Source organism: Leucopleurus acutus, assembly GCF_964270905.1.
Source record: "Leucopleurus acutus genome assembly, chromosome: 6".
Taxonomy (NCBI): Eukaryota; Metazoa; Chordata; class Mammalia; order Artiodactyla; family Delphinidae; genus Leucopleurus; species Leucopleurus acutus.
Window position 1 is genome coordinate 61,089,616 of NC_139149.1, and position 13,584 is coordinate 61,103,199.

Below are 13,584 nucleotides of genomic sequence, written 5' to 3' on the forward strand. Positions count from 1 at the left end.
TATTATTAAAAGTGGCTGCATTTTCTCAATAAAAAAAATTTAGATATTATAAATTCTTGATCTCTCAATCTAGGGATTACTAATTAAATGGAGCTTAATTATATTTCCATAAGCCTTCTGTTTAAACTTTAAAATAAATAAAAATTGTACCTTGCCATCTAATTATGGCGGCTGAAAATACATAGTAAGCAACATATTAAAAGTGCCCATTTTGAGCAGAGTTCCCTGTGCTATACAGTAGGTCCTTGAGGTTACCTATTTTAAATATAGCAGTGTGTACATGTCAATCCCAAACTCCCAATCTATCCCTCTGCTCAGTATTCTGTAATAACCTAAATGGGAAAAGAATTTGAAAAAGAATAGATACATGTATATGTATAAGTGAATCACTCTGCTGTACACCTGGAACTAACACAACATTGTTAATCAACTAACTATACTTCAATATAAAATAAAATTTTTTTAAATTTATTTCATCAAAGAGTTGTAGTTTACATTTGTTAAGATCTCTCTCATTTCCTGGTTAAAAAAAAAAAAGTGCCCATTTATTTTAAATGTAACCTTACTAATGAAAAAGACTACTTGGGACAGATCTTTTGCAAATTATCTAACATTAATACACGTAGCATACGTTAATGTTCCTTCTTCTCCTGGTAACGGAAAATAGCTTATTACAGGACCTGAAACGTTGGATATTTTCTGTAGAGACTTTTATTAACTTTTGATTAAGTGAAAATTACTTCAAAATATCATTTTTAAGTTTTCAAATGCCTCTGTTTTCCCTAAGGTCAATTATGATAACTGAAAAACAAGATGAAAGGAGAAAAGTTTTGATTAGAGGAGTGAAGTCAAAAGGCACCTGGAGCTGAATGAGGTCTCACCCCAGAGAAACAAGGGATCTGCGTGTGCAATCACTGCTCCTTCCCTCCCATCCTTCCCCAGGTTGTGTGAAAGATTGAGAAAAAAGAGAGCAAGAGCTCCTCTGTCTGGAGAGACGCAGAACAGCAGGTGGGGCAGGGGCAGCCCAAGAAAGAGGTTCTTGTCTCTCCAGAGAACTGCAGAGCCATCTGTCTGGAAAATTCAGGATGACAGGCCTCGAAGTATTCTGCAAGTCTCCCTACTGTAGAGCAACGTCTGTTTCCTCCTTTCTTTTTATTACTGTATAATTAATCCATCTTGTTCTTTTTTCTTGTTCTTTAGAAATAATTTATCCTTTTAAGTTCAACTAAAAGAGTGAACTGGCAAGTTGAGAATCATTTCTCATTCAAAGAATATAACTTAAAAGTCTCTGGTTCACTTTTCAACGTTATGATGAAGAAAAAACACACGAACTTTGCTTTTATGGCTCTCATCTTTAACTACATATTTTGCACACATATATAATGAGCATTTTTGTAACATCTAAATCTGAGAATATTAACAAATGTCATCCAAAGACTTAAATAGGTAGGCTCACCAAAAGCAACTTATAGGAGTGGCAAAATCATTTTCATAAAAAAATTTTTCACAATTAAATGAAGTATTACTGTCAATACATGAAATGTTCTATAAACCACAGACTTCATCTTTTTTTTTGGGTTTCAGCACACTCTGAAAAACAATCACTAGCATTAGCTTTTTGGTCCACTGCTTAGTGACTTCTATTCAGCAACTTTAGAAACACTTAATAAGCCAGTTTCCAAATGGCGGACTAATATACAAATGTCCTATGAACTTGGCTAACCCACCGAGTCCTGAAAGGGAGCTTGAACAAGGTAGGGCTCTTCACCATCTCCTTGCTAATGGCCTGAGAAAGTCTAAAAGAGCAGAGAACGTGTATGAAATCAGGAGAACCCATGATTTCTCTTACTTTTAGCACGGTCCCTCCACAAGGAGGGAGAGTATTCTGTTTTCAGGTGAATACTGGACACAATGCAACATTAAAGGGACCAGCAAAACAACCTAAATTAACAAGCCCTGTGTGTGTGTAGTATCTACTGTTTAGTGCCCCTTCTCCAGGATTAAGAGGATTTCTACAGAATAAAACGCAGTATAAATTCAACCAGAATTTCACCAGAAACTTTTGGAAAAAGTCAAGCTAACAAAAGCAACCAATCACAAAGTAAATGACATATCTGCCCTTGACATGTATCAATACTGCAGGAATATATGCATTTCTTCCTTTAAAGACTGAAAATAAGATCAACAGACAACAAAAACAATATATGAGAGATTTTGAGATATGCTTACTATTGTTAACTTGTTTAAAGTATTATAAAGTTATAGAAAAAATTAGAGAATGCTTTATACTTCTACCTTGGAAACTGTTCAACTATGGAAGTACTGTGGTTTAATAACTCTTTTATTCACTTAAATATTTTTTGAGCACCTGCTATATGTGAAGCACATGTGCCAAGTACAGAAATGAGAATGACTCTTCCCTTATAGGAACCATCAGCCTAGAAAACATATGATAAAGATACATTACTACTGTGAAAGGAACACATTGACAAATGTCACAGGAGATTCATGGATAAAATGATAAAGAATTCAGAAGATGAAGGGATTCCTTCTGAATGGGTGGCAGGAGGCGGAGGGTATGGATTGCGGTACTGAAACGAAAGGCAGAGCAAGAGCTGGAAATAAGAGAAAGGAACAGAACGGAAGCTATTGCAGAGATCAAGCTGCAAGAGTTAGCAGCTGACTGGGTACTAGAGGCAAGGGGAGGGAGGACAGAAGGACAAAAGCTAAGGATTTGGGGCTGGAAATGTGTGGAGTCAGAACTGTCCGCAGGAAATCCTGATAGAGATTTGGAGGGCATGGAAGGGCAGAGCTGGAGATGGAGACTTGGGAATCACCCACACAGTACTCACTGCTGAAGCCTATATATTCCCAAGTGAGAAAGGAAGGTCCATTCCTGAAAAGCAGTAACAGGGGAGCAAACAAGAGAGAACTGAGGAACAGTGAAAGGGAAGAAAAGAATAGCTAGAGAATACAATGTCTGAAAGACGAGAAAAAAGTTTCAAGAAGAAAGAGGCAATCAAAAATAGCAAATAGTGCAAAAAGATCAAACATGACAACAATGGAGAAGCCACTGTCTACTGGCTATGAACTGATAAAGCACTTCCAAACAGAAGCACAATGGAGGCTCTTCTTGACCAAACTTTAGTTAGGCTCCTCTAATCCCATTTCTAAAGGGGTCAACCTTGACCCCTGGCCTTGCCAGGCCTGCACTGCCCAGTTTTAGCAATTCTAAGTCACTTTAGAAAGAATCCCACACCCTTGATACCTGATCCCTCCTGATACCTCATCAAATTCCTCACCCCTCCCCCCCCCCCCGGACTTCCCTGGTGGCGCAGTGGTTAAGAATCTGCCTGCCAATGGAGGGGACACAGGTTCGAGCCCTGGTTCGGGAAGATCCCACATGCCAAGGAGCAACTAAGCCCATGCACCACAACTACTGAGCCTGCACTCTAGAGCCCATGTTCCACAACTAGAGAAGCTACCATAATGAGAGTACTTCGCACCGCAACGCAAAGTAGCCTCCACTCAACACAAAGAGAGGGCTAGACTAGAGAAAGCCCATGCAGTAACGAAGACCCAACACAGCCATAAATAAATTAATTAATTAATTAAAAAAAAAAATCCTCACCCCCGGCCCTTTATATTTGACCACCTGGCCTGCCCTCAGCAAGAATCCTGTTAGGTCAGTTTAACAAGAACTCCCCCATCCTTGTCTCCTCTTAGTAATTTTCCATCCACTGATCACCCCCCCACCAATCTGCTCCTTGACTATAAATCCCCACTTGTTCTTATATTTGGAGTTAAGCCTGATCTCTCTCTCCTATTGTGATAGTCTTGACACCTATTGCAATAGTCTTGAAGAAAGTCTTCCTTGTTTCAACAAACGTCAGAAAAGTTTCTCCTTTCACAGTTGTCAATCTTTTTTTCACTAGCGATTAATGACATTCACAAATGTCTCATAACCAATAATGATAAAATATGGTGGCTGAGAAGAGAGTGTGGGGGGGGGGCGTGTATACAGAATGCCATTTCAACAAACCTCTGGTAAGAAGAGGGCCACTAATAACTCAGGATGGCATGAGAGGGTTCTAACGCCCTCATATAGAATAGGAAAGCATGGCTGTAATCAGAGGGAAACGATCCAGGATTCAGGGGAGAGGAAGGAACTAATGATACAAGACAGAGAAAAACGAATTCCCACGCTTAACTGTTTTTAATCCTCTTGCATTGCATCTTTTTGGAAACCACCTCAGATTCTTTCTGGAACAATGAGAGGTGTTAATAAGTAGTAAGTAAAATTTTCCTTTTCTTTCCACTTAAAAATATGAATGCTGAAACTGTTGCTTATATCTGCTCTTCTAATGAATATACGAAAACTAATAGGAATGCTCATGTAGCACACAAATTTATTATTATGAAAGAAGGATTATATTGTTTTTATTTTCTGACCTCTAAAAGGTTAAGTTAGCCATTTGCATACTGAATTCCTATTCAATTTGATTACCTTCGCTACTGTGAGGGTAAAGCACAAACAAACCAAGCTAATTTATGTGCAATTCCTTTGTACTACTGAAATGAAAAGGAACAATAGTTTAATGAAGCAGAATTTGTTATCTAATTATACCAAATAATTTAGAAACATCTGCGGGTGCTTAGTAATACTATATTTAAACCTCAAAGAATCTGCTCCCGTTTTATTCAAGGCTCTGCGAGCTTCCAGCTGGGGCTCCATATTAGAGCATGGAACCAAGGGACGGTATGATGGCACATTTACCAAAGTTTTTTAAAAATGAAGAAATGAACAAAAGAATTATGAAAAATAGAGAGTGTGTATCATATACCATACGGATTTGGGCCTTAAAATTAACTTCCAAATTTAAGGAATACAGTAGACTACTGTGACATCATACATTCATTGAAACCTTTATTGTTTAGCTCTTGAGTGGCTGCATCACAGTGGCAGTTGTTAAGGACAGAAAGAAATCCATAGCTTTCCCATTAAAGAACTTCACCTAATGGGGAAGATAGGACAATATAAACTAACCATTATATCACCACATGAAAAGTGGCAGGGCAGAGACATATATACAGCACTATGCATGCAGAAAAGGTGTAACTAACTCACAAAGACCACACAGGAGAGATGACTATTCAAGCTGAGTTCTGCGAGATGTGTAGAGGGGAGTGGGGCAAAGAAGGGCTTGAGCAATGATGCCAAAGCCACGTTGGGTACAGTCCCTTCTGGAGACTTCAAGTCCTTCAGCATGCCTGAAGCACAGCCTCTGAGGAGGGGATAAGATATGAGGCCAAATAAGTAGGTAAGCAGCAGTCCTACCTTTTTTTGTGGCCTCACTGAGTGGCTTGTGGTTGGGATTGAACGCAGGCCACCGCAGTGAAAGCCCGGAATCCTAACCACTAGGCCACCAGGGAACTCCCAGCAGCAGTCCTATCTTGACAGCCTTATATGCAAACTAGGGAATTTGGACTTAATCTTAATGGTGATGGGGACTCGCTGGAGGATTTCAGGTAGGGAAGTGAATTGTTAGACTAATAAATTGCTAAAAGGCAGGTTTGAGTTTCCAATTATGGACGCTAATACAATAAGAATAACCCAAAATAATAGAGGAAGAAAAAAGATAAGTGTTTAAACTGATTCAAGGCTGTTCACAGGATAAGTGTATAGAGTGACAGTCCACTGTCACATGTTTATTCTTCGCTCATTCACTTATTCACTCAATAAACTTGGATTGAGCACCTACTATGTGCCAGCCATTGAGCTCACAGTCCTTGATATACTTTAAGTGTCATGGGGGCTGGGGCTAGACCTGACTATATTCTGGATTACCTCCCAAGAGAGAAGTAAGCCTTGGCCAGTGTATTTTTTACATTTTCAGAGTGCACTAGAAAATACCAAGTGCCCAGCACTATCAGAAATCTCTCTGCTCTTCCCTGTACTTCCCTGAACCAGATCTCTACCAGAGCATTCTCAGACAAAGTCTACAGTGGCATGTGGCATATATTTAGCCACACATACAAACAGAAATATTGCAGAACCACTTTTTCAAGTGGGTCAACAGACTTGTGGAAAAAACAGAGAAACTCTGTTGGTATCTTGGATCTTTGCTAATAGTTATCATAATAATATTAGTAACAATATTAGCTACTATGTATCTTCAACCACCGTGTTAAGGGAATTAATAGCCCCTGTTTACATATAAGGAAAATGAGACTAGGATTTAGAGCTGACACTTGGCAGAGAAAGGACTAAACGTAGCTCTCTTACTCCAAAATCTAAGCCCTTTCCTCTGCACTTCATGCTATGGAAGGATCCTCCACCAGCTTCCCATCTCACTCAGAGTAAAATCTGAAGTCCTTACCATGCTTTACGGACAGGGCCCTACATAATCTGTGACCCCAACACTCCTCCTCCCCCAGGTGTCTCTTTGCCTTCACCTCTAGCACTTCCCCAGCTCACTCTGCTCCAGCCACGTTGCCCTTCTTCCTGTTTCTCAAAACTGTTGAGCACATCCCTGCCTTAAAGCCTGTTCCACGAGGTGATTCCCCATTTTCACAGGACTCTTTCTCTTACTTCCTTCTAGTCTCTGCTCAAAATCCACCTTTGCTGTGAGGCCTTCCCTGACCACTCTGCTGCATAGCTAGCCCCATCCTCTTCACCCTGCTTCATTTTTCTTCGCAGCATTAGCCCCCTGGCACATTATACATTTTTCTCTGTCACCATCCACTGCATATATAAGTTCCTTGAGGACAGGAACTAATATATACCTCGCACATATTAGGCCCCCGATTCATCAAACAGATGAGTAAACAAATCACTAAATAGGAAAACACACCCCAGGCTACACAGCTACTCCTTAGGAAAATTATGAAAGAGCAGGCTTCTTGTTTCTGCTTCCTTTTCCCACTCTATCATCCACTCCTTTGCCCTCACCCCAGATGTCCTGAGCTTTTATACTGCTTTGCTTTTTACACCACCACCTACAACACACGTCCCTCTTAGTAGTGCCCCACCCTCCAAACAAACACTTCCACCACTTTCTTTTCTCTTACAGTGTAGCTCCCTCAGTCAAATCACTTGTTTGTCTTACTACTTTAAGATCTTCAGTCCATAAATTAAAATCATTCTTCCATGCTATATGAAGATAAGTATCTATATTTAGCATGTTATTCTTTACAGGTAATAGGCTAAAAAAACATGCTTTAATTTTAATATAATGGTGTAAAATTCATTCGCCGTAAAAGGCCTGCAGGGGAAATATTTCAGTCAGGCAGATGTTTACATAACCCTCAAATGCACATCTACCCACATACCTGTTGTCTGTCCCACCTATTACAAGCTACTTCAAATCCTAAAATCATCTCTGACAAAGTAATCTCACAGCCATTAAGGAGCTGAAAAACAACGTTCTGACAGAAAGAATAAAGGCTGAAGCTATGTGTTAATCGCAGAAATGGGAAAATCAGGAAAGATTAGCAGGTTAAAGAGGACACATTCCGTTTCTGAAATGTCAAGTTTGTGGTCATAAAAATCTATTCCAGTGGAGATCATGTTTCTTGGACAACATCCTTTTTCCGCTTGCTTTACACCGTGAAATATACAAGGTCCAATGAAATCCAAAGGTAAAAAGTCCCAGTGGAAAGGGAAAGGAACCACTTTCAGCACAGCTGGATGAAACACAATGAGGTGGTCCCACGCCACCAAGCTGCTGGCGGCAGGCCTGGCCTGACTCATCTTCCCTTCTTCCCCAAACTACTCCATTGTCTGGCAATAAGTCTTTCCAAGAAGTGCTTGCTTTTCTAAATTTAAAACAACCATTCAAAACAGGTAGGGGTATCTTAACGTATCAATTTTTAAGTTTGTTATTTGTTCCTTGGGGAATAAAAAAAAACTTTCTAAAAACATGGAGAGTTCTAAAGCTTCCTGTATGAAAAACCACTCTTTTAAAAATAGTATTTTCTGAATGAAGTTTTTTCTATTTGCAATCCATGGTGTCTGGCTCTTTTAATCTAACGGTTTGGCGTCAGACATTATTTTATGGTTTTGAATATAATATAGAAAATTACAAGAGAAGCATTAATTCAATTTGGCAAGTATCTTTTGACTGCCTAATATGTGCAAGATTCTGTGCAAAAGAAGATGCTGGAACAAAAGTGATCACCTTATATCCTGAACAAATTAGCTGTTACTCAACAACAATAACAACAAATTAAAAATAAATAAAAATAGTATTTTCTGTTTTTACAGTTTAAGTGAAGTAAATTTTCCTTCTATTCAACCTGATTTCCTACCCTCCCCCATCATTTTATTAATACAATCTTACATTGAGATGAAATCACATACCATAAAATTCACCCTTTTAGAGTACACAAAGCAGTGGTTTTAGTATGTTCACAAAGTACTCATCCTGCTTTTTAAATATAAGGAGCTAAATTAGGAAAGTATATTTGTAACTTTATTTTGACAGACATGATTCTTTTTTTAATATCAGTTTTCAGTATAAAATATGGTTACATCATTCTGCTTTCTTAGTTTCTCCTACTCTGTTTTTTAAGTACAGTAGGATATTAATAAATAAAAACATCAAAGTTTATGGGAATCATTTTCTATGTAAGAATGACTTATGACCAGTAATTGGTTGTTAAGGCCAGACTCGAGAATTTGTCTTTCATTGGGTTTGCAAAGCAAGTTCACTGACTTCTTTTAGATTATATATTGCAGATAAAAAGTTCTTTAAAGGTGCTGTTACTGATACTTTATAAGATTGAGAAAACATCAATTACCCATATCAAAGGATATTACCATTACTAGAGGGACTTTTGAGAAAAGCTGCACACAAACCCCAGCCTCAGCAAGGAACTCTGTGTCACGGCTGCTCTCAAGATGAACCAAACTGGACTTCCATGGTGGCGCAGTGGTTGAGAGTCCGCCTGCCGATGCAGGGGACACGGGTTCGTGCCCGGGTCCGGGAAGATCCCACATGCCGTGGAGCATTTGGGCCCGTGAGCCATGGCCACTGAGCCTGTGCGTCCGGAGACTGTGTGTCCGGAGCCTGTGCTCCGCAACGGGAGACGCCACAACAGTGAGAGGCCGTGTACCGCAAAAAAAAAAAAAAAAAAAAGATGGACCAAACTGCTAATACTTAAGTTAAATCAATCTGGTGAAACACATATAGCTTACTGTCCTTAAGTCATTCCTTCAGAACTATTATTATATGACATATAAAGCACAACCAAACAGTATTTTTCTGCCTAATTATCTTATGATTGCTTTAGATTAGTCTAAAACATGTATTCTCAATGGGGGTAAGATTGCCCTCAAGGGAGCAAAACTTAGCTTCTGGGAGTCAAAAAACTTTACTCTTTTTATGCATAAAGCAGACAAACATACAGGCCATAAACAGAGTCTCATGGAGAGAACAATTAAGAAAAAATGTCTAAAAGGCTTCACAGAGGGTGATTTTAAAAAAAGGTTGAAAAACACTGATCTAAAAGAAACTGAAACTCTTCTTGACAACTGTGTCAAATGTTTGTAATTACACATATCACTATCTTCTATCTTCAAAGATTAGAATGCTTGGAGGATGGTTATTTGCAGGGGCAGATGTGCCTCAAAAGACTGCATAACCAACATTCCTCTTACACTGTACACAGATGGTGACTATCAGAGGTATAACAACTATAATTCTTTTCTCTCTCTTACATAGTGCCAAGTCTGCAAACACTAAAAGAAAAAAAATTTAAGCTGAGATGTTAACTTTTTGACACCAGTTAAAGAAGGAATATGCACAAGTACTTAAATAAGGATGGTGATTTTAATGACAGCTGAAAAGATGAAACATTCTAAAAAAAAGTAGCTGGGCTCTCACCATCGGAGCACCCTGCTGCTTAGGTAACTCCCTCTCATAGTTCTTGATGAGCAACGTCTGAAAAATTAAAATTTCAGCAGAGAGTGTATTCAAGTGGGAGTTCCCTATAAAATTAGCTTTTTGTCAAATAAATCATACTGAAAATATACAGCTGTCTTTTTAAAAATACATTTTAATGCCAGGACAGTAATGGAAATCAGAACATTTCCTAACTGTACCACAAAGAATACTCCATTCCCATTTAACTGCTCCAAAGGATCTCTGCCAAGATGCCCATAGGCAGGTGTGTCAGGATAGTGAAAGATGCCAAAAAGAGCAGCATAATGAAAGGTTTCCACGGCAGTAGAAAAGTGTGAGGAAAGAATGTAAGAAATTACAGTGTAATCCTAAATACTAGAAGTGATCTATGGCAGTGATGACGGTAAATAAATGGTAAGAAGAAAAAAAGGCAGGGAGCAGGGGCAATGTCAAAGCCAATTCTCCCCAGGTGGAGAAGAGAGTTATTCAGGTTTAGGAGCCTAGCTGAAGTGCAACTGAGTTCCCAATCTCATCAGTTGGCTGGGCTATAAACCAGAGCTCTGTTTAGCTATAAATGACAGAAACTCCTGCCAAGGGATGACCCGACAGGATGCTTTCTCCTCAGCTCTGGCAGTGGTTACTTTGGGGAGGCTTAGGTAGAAACTCTATAGAGCTCTGACCTTGATGGCTGAAAAGTCACACCTGTCTAGTTTCTTGTTCCTACCTTCTCTTTACCAGCTCTTAGAACTTTATTTCATTGTTCCTCGGTTCTAGGTTGGTTATTAAGAAGGGATATGAGGTACTTCTGACTAAGACCAATTAGTTAAATAGTAATATCTAAAATAAAATCTATTTCTTCTAGCAGTCCTTGGGGACTGCTCTTAACATATTCAAAAAGCTATTTTGAACTGGGCAAGTTTGAGCAAATCTAGTATTTATCATTAATATAATAGTCCTTAAACTTGAATGGGCTTTAGAATCACAGAGGAGTTCCTTTAAAATCCCCTTCCTCTAAAAATGCAGATTCGTGCTCACTTCAGCAGCACATATACTAAAATTGGAATGACACAGAGATGTTCATTGCTGCTCTATTTACAATAGCCAGGACATGGAAGCAACCTAAGTGTCCATCAACAGATGAATGGATAAAGATGTGGCACATATACACAATAGAATATTACTCAGCCATAAAAAGAAACGAAATTGAATTATTTGTAGGGAGGTGGATGGACCTAGTGTCTGTCATACAGAGTGAAGTAAGTCAGAGGAAAACAAATACCGTATGCTAACATATATATATGGAATTTTAAAAAAGTTATGCAGAACCTAGGGGTAGGACAGGAATAAAGATGCAGACGTACAGAATGGACTTGAGGACACGGGGAGGGGGAAGGGTAAGCTGGGACGAAGTGAGAGAGTGGCATGGACATATATACATAGCTGCATAGCACAGGGAGATTAGCTCAGTGCCTTGTGACCACCTAGAGGGGTGGGACAGTGAGGGAGGGAGGGAGGGAGACACAAGAGGCAAGAGATATGGGGATATATGTATATGTATAGCTGATTCACTTTGTTATACAGTAGAAACTAATACACCATTGTAAAGCAATTATATTCCAATAAAGATGTTAAAATAATAAAAAATGAATAAAAATAAAAATGCAGATTCCGTGGGTCTCTGGGCAAAGGAATCTACATTTTTAACCGACATCTCAGATGACTGATGAGTGGTGTGCAGCCACACTCTTGAGATCAACTGCTGCTCTATCATTACTGAGAAAATAGCCTCTGCACACAGATATACTTTGCTTTACAACAGAGGAATGTTCTTAAAAATTGTAACCAAATTGGATTTTGCGAACTAAATTCTATATTCCCACAAGATGACTTTAAAATTTTAAAGATATTTTATTCATCCTGAGGGGTGGGAGTAGTTTCTTATACCTTCTTCTAGAGGTCAAATTCCATGCTCTTCCATTCCTCACCTCTACCTCAGTAGTTAAAGATTTAATAATTTAGGAATCCATTTAAAAGAGCCTCATCACATACTCCATGTCTCCCCAATTTATCTGTTTTATTCATCGAGAATGTCAGTCTTTTAAAAGTCGTTGATTCGTAAATCTTACCTTTGAAAACAAACCTTGAAAATGCAGACTCTCTTTAGGAAGGAAAGTCAAAAACAGTTTTAAAGAGAATTTACTGCAGTAGATTTTACTACTATGTATTAGCTACAACAATGTAAGATAAATGCTTCTTCAAAAGAAAATATCAACTACTAGTAAAGCCATCATTTTTAACTTCTATACCAAAAAAGTCCACACTTAAGGAAATGCTTCTACTAAGTAATGCATATTTGATACAAGGTATTGAAAAACAAGAGATTTTTATTCTTTCAGAGGAAGAAGAAACATTTTTAAAACACTCATGGAGAACCACCAAATAAGAAATGTCATTTCTAGTACTGTGGGTATTTGGGCCAAGTAAGCATAGTCCCAGACTGAAGACTGACAGACTATGTCCTAGGCTCAGTTTTGCCACAAAAGGGCCATGTGACCTTGGGAAATAACCTCTCTGGGTCTAAATTTAATTTGAAAAATAAGATTGTTAACTAAAAGTAATTCTTTAATTTCAGCAGATGAATTCACTCTGAAGTATTTACATCAAAAAGCATTGTGGTATGTGATGCCTGTAAAGTGCTTGATCAAATGACATTATTAAAATGTAACTGGAAACTTGATATTTTGAGTAACTCACTAAGACTGTCCTTGTAGCTATCAGGTACATATCACTGGACTTTCCTCCTTTGAAAAACTGAATTCTTTGATCATCTAAATTTTCACATATTGAATTTTCTTAAAGCAAAGTACGTAAGTACCACAGTTTGTTTCTGTAAAAGAAAATAAAGTATTTTTTCAGTCCTTCTTTCCAACCCATTGTCAGTACAGACTCTGGGGAAAAACAAAACAAAACAAAAAAACCTTTAAGTCTTAATCACTGAAATAATGTTACAGTAATTACACCACAGAAATAACACTTTCGTAAAATACTCAAAGATATTCACCTGAGACTACTTATTCACCTGAGACTACTTATCTTCAGTACCAACTTTCTTTTGTCTACTCTATTTGTTAGAGCAACATTTTCAATTTTAGCAAATATTAAAATAAATTCACCACTCATTCTTGTTTCCAAAGGAACATACCGAGTCCAAAAAATTCCCCCAAAATCCAACAGGAATCAACACAGGCATTTGACAATTCCAGGGAGGTTGGGATGCACAGACATCTTGTTCAAAATGAATAAACTTTCCAGGACCTTTATTTACAGACTTGAGAAACATAGGTTTGGAAACAACTAGCTAACTTCGCTCCCAAGTTGGCATCTTAGAGAATCTTCCGTTTACAAAACACCCAGGACCTCAGAGCCTCCCTGCCCAGAATTGGCAAGGGGAGCACACGCCCATCGGCCCTGCCTGGAGAGGAAACAATGGGAGAGGCGCGAGGGAGCGAGCCCGGCGCCCCGAGCGGCCCAAGTCCGCGGCCCCGGCCCGCGCCCGACACCGCCTGCGGCGTCCCCTCCCCAGGCGCCCCGGCCCCCGCCCTCGAGCCCCGCGGCGCGGCCCACCTGCGGCGGCGCGGCCAAAGGGCTGCACTTACCAAACAGGGTCAGGGCCATTGTA